Consider the following 4,500-nt stretch of genomic DNA (forward strand, 5'->3'; position numbering starts at 1 on the left):
ATTCAAAGTTAAACATTTAATGATCTATTGTAAAAATAATAAAAGATTAGAAAATTGTGTGATATTGAAAAAATAATATTCTTTTTAATTCATAGAAAAATTTTCATAAGTTTAAATAATAATATTAATGATTCTTGCGTTATAAATCTCGTTAATGTGAAGATGATGACACACACACACACACACACACGTACACACAAGTTTTTCTTACTTTACCTTACTTTAATAATATTTTTCTTATGACATTTTTTTTCTTCTTTTCTTTTCTTTTTTCGTTGTAGAAACTCGTTAGTTATCTACATCCGTTGCATTCTTGGCTTCCATTTCAGAAAATTTCCTTTTCGTCCCTGGAGCTTTTAAGCTCGACCTCGGACAATTCGATAGATGAGGGTGGTTGTGTAAAGGGTTGTATAGTTAATTTATAGAAATATTATAATAGAACATTCTATTCCTTTATATGTATATATAACAATGTATATGTAAATTAATAGTTTTACATATACTCGTAGTGTTCGTAAAATATTCATGAAAGTTTCCCATTTAATCAATAGTACGGAATATGTAATATATTTATATATAATATAATATATAAAAAGTTATTAAATAATTTTTATTTCAAATTAAACGAGAAAAATTATATTAGTATATTAATTTTATTTAAATTATTTTTTTCACATTTCAATTAAAATAATATATATATATATATATATATATATGTATATGTATATAAAATATAACTTGTCATATAAAATAATTTCCATATAAAATTATACAACGACCAAATTTCATTGAATTAAATTAAAATTGTCTTTATAAACGTAATTTATAATACATCTACCATCATCTACCATTTCGTATGTTTTAATTTATATGCAACTCATTAGATACATTTAAATGCATATTTTAACAGAAATTGTTCAAATATTTTTAGGACAAATTATAAAAGCTTTTCTCTTTCTCCATTTAAATAGCATAGCAATTTACTTCTTCGATCACAAATGCGAATTCTTATGAGTTCTAACGAATGCTTTTTTGTATATATATATATATAAATATATTTATATATACTCCTACACATAACACGTGTATCGAAATATAAAACGTACAACACGTGCATTATACTAATAGCATATATTTACATACACAAACGTACACATACGTTTATACAATTATATACTCGTGTATTAATATACTATACAGCATGCATTACACATACACACATGATCGCATACACTTTATAATACATACACACAGAGAGATAAGTTTGAATCGTTTTATTTCATACGAAGGATACCGAGGTTTCTAGTAGAAGGTTAAAGGGGGATTTTGGGGGGTTGTGGGGAAAGGAATTTTATGACTTGGCACGTGAGACAATTCTGAACTGTATTCATCGGCCTTCCGCAACGATCCGAACAATTAGTAATATTACATGGAACGCAATTGGCCTTGATTATAATAATATTCGACGTATGGTTATCTGCCTAAATTAAAAAGTTTTATATATAAAATATATAGTCTTTATATCTTGTGTTAAAACGATTATTATTATTATTATCGGTATCAGATATTTTCTCTATTCTAGTTTGATTTAAGAGACACCCTGTATAATTCGTAATTGGTTTAAAGTAAAAGTCTACACTGTAATTATTAAATATTCATTCAAATTATTTTCCTTTTTTCTTATCGATCGAGAACATGTCGAATATTCGACAAAGGGAATTTTGAAAAAATTTGTTCTAGGTATTGTAACGTGACCACGCCCTTTCATAGCGTTTCCCTTTTCAACCAACCAGAGATGCTCATTCTCTCTCACTCTCTCTCTCTCTCTCTCTTTCTTATATTATGTTTTCCCTCGCAAGATATGCAACCACGTGGACAGTGAAACAAGATAAGATATAGATAGATAGATATAAATATAATAAAACGGTGAAACTTTCATCCAGATAACATTGAAAATAATAAACAAAAAAAAAAGAAACAAATATTTTCAAAAAAATCATCATGGACAAACAATTAGGTAGTATCGTTGAAAGAAATATTCCATAAAAAAATAAAAAAATAGTATCATCCCCTTTTCTATTTCTTTTTGTTTAAATTCGAATTCGTTTGAAAACCACGACAATTAGTCAAAGTTTAACTCATAGGAGGTAGAGGTTTTTCTTATACACCAAGTGAACGATGGGGTTGGATAATACGTATTTGTGTACGTCTATACGTGTGGTTGGTTTCGGTAACCGGCAATGGATAACTGGTGCAGGAAATTTGCCGGAAACGCGATTAGGGTACCATTTAAATAGGAGGTTGATCCGTGAACGAATACATTAGTAGTTATTTTTCCCCAATTTTCATTTCTTTTCTTTTTCATCGTCCATTTATTTTCCTTTTTGTATTTCAATTTAACTATCGATCAATATTCATTAGCATAACGATTAATAGAATCATAAAGTTTAACAAAATTATAAACAATAATAGAATAAATAAAATTATTTTTCAATATTAAATAAAAAAAATACGATTTATATATTTAATTTTGTAATAACAGAAATTTGGTAAAGTCTAATCTCGTTTGTTTTTATTTTCTATTTTTATTTATTATAGTATAAATAGGAAAATAATCGTGAGAAATAATTCGTGATTATGATGATTGATTATTCACGTCAATGATAAATTTATTTTTAAACGCTTGTCTTCTCTCCTTTCTATCTTATATATATATATATATGTATATATGTTTCCTCGTATATCAAAGTAGTACGAATCTTATTTCGGTCAGACGGCGAAACCAAGTAGAATATATGTGTAAAATGTCAGACAACATTTTAAGTAGTCATACCTTGTTTTGGTCCGTCGTAGGATTGTTGAAATCGACACCGTTCTCTCCCTCTGTGTGTGTGTGTGTGTGTGTGTATGCGTGTATGTATGTGTGTAATTTTCTGGCAGATAGGTAGACAAATAAGGTGACAAATTTTCCACCACCTTGACAAATGAAACTAAATAAATAAAGGAAAAACAAAATATAAAAGAAAAAAAGAACGAGGATAAAAAAGGAGGTAGGGGTGACGGGGGTAAGTAGAAAGGAACGTGAAAATCAAAAATCGTTGAGTATGAGAATAATACAAACAAATGATGAAAACCGGTGAAGGGGTGAAGAGGTGGAGAGGTGGGAAGGGGGTGGTAAGGGAAAGAAAGGGAAGAAAAAATGCGAAATTGAAAGAAATTGTTTAAACAAAGTGAGTACGTAAAGATAAGAGAAAAATAAAAATAATATTAATAATAACAATAATAACAATAATAACAATAATAATAATAATAATAATAATAATAATAATATTTGTAAGCACTAATTAATATAATAATTAATTGAATATTTAAACGGGAGAAAACACTATGATGATCGGTTTTTTCAGTGATTTCTCGTAATATATGTTGCCACGTTACCGTTAACCTAATCACGTTTAGGTAGAGTAGAGAACGCGTTGATAAGAGGGTGGCTGTCGGGCGACTGCCATAGGAAGCAAAACTATGGAGCTGCGAGGTACGTTCGAGATGGTAGTGGGGGCGGGGGGGGTGAATCGACGGGATACCACTGCGAGTGCGAGTGAGAGGGGGTTTGTTCAGAGGGATGGTAGGAGAAAGGAAAATAGATAGGTATATATATATATATATATACGTACGTTTCTATGTAACTTGTAGAATATATAGTATTTGTGATTGAAAAACGTAAAATTGTTGGGAAAATGGTAAACAAAAAAAAGAAGGGGAAAGAATATGAAGAAAGAAGAAAGAAAAGTAGTCAAAGTCGAGGAAATGTTAGACATAAATAGAAAAAAATAAAATGAAATAGAAAATAGTAATGGGATAAAAAGAAAAAAAATAGGGGTAGGAATATTGGAAAAGTATTTGAATCAGAGAGAGAGAGAGAGAGAGAGAGAGAGAAAGAGAAGGAAGTGAGAGAGTGAGAGTGACGAAGGAATAAGAAAAATATGAGGAATAAAGGGACACACACTAAGGGGTGAGAAGAATCTTTGGAGGATATTCGAAGATGGCGCGACCGTATGGGAGTTCAAAATTTGAGGATAGATATACGCGTGCGTGTATGTGTATGTGTGATGCGCATGCGCTTGTTTTTGCGTGAGGGGTGGAAATGCTAGAGAGAGAGAGAGACAGAGAGAGAGGGAATATTATTGATAGGGGCTGAAGAGGGTTGAGGAGTTAAGGGGGTATGAAATTGTTGGTGGGGATAAAGGTATATGTCTATCGAGCGGGGATTGAACCGGAACTTGTGGTGGTGGTAGTGGTGCTGGTAGGAGTAGAGGTAGGGCTACTGGAAGGGATGGTACGCGAATGGTTGCGCGTTAGGGTTTAGGGTTGCCTGTTATTCCGACGTGGAGCGCCGCGAAGGAATACGAACTAAATGTAATCTCGAGAAAAACCGAGAATTAATCAATAGAAAGAGAGAAAGAGAAAGAAAAAGAGAGAGAGAGAGAAAGAGAGAGAGAG

General features: G+C 31.0%; 1 protein-coding gene across 3 annotated transcripts in view; it reads right to left on the minus strand.

The window, feature by feature from the left end:
• LOC107065341 (uncharacterized) overlaps window positions 1-4,153 on the minus strand; it is a 15,623-nt gene extending 11,470 nt beyond the window's left edge. The window contains exon 1 of one of the 3 annotated variants that reach the window (XM_089172587.1): window positions 2,834-4,153. The gene's annotated coding sequence lies outside the window, so the exon portion shown is untranslated. The remainder of the gene's footprint in view (window positions 1-2,833) is intronic. The other 2 variants (XM_015318942.2, XM_089172588.1) reach the window with 2 other exon arrangements.
• Window positions 4,154-4,500: the final 347 nt, after the last annotated feature.

This window comes from Polistes dominula, unplaced genomic scaffold, assembly GCF_049000335.1.
Source record: "Polistes dominula isolate Pdom_NZ unplaced genomic scaffold, Pdom_raw_medaka contig_23, whole genome shotgun sequence".
Classification (NCBI taxonomy): Eukaryota; Metazoa; Arthropoda; class Insecta; order Hymenoptera; family Vespidae; genus Polistes; species Polistes dominula.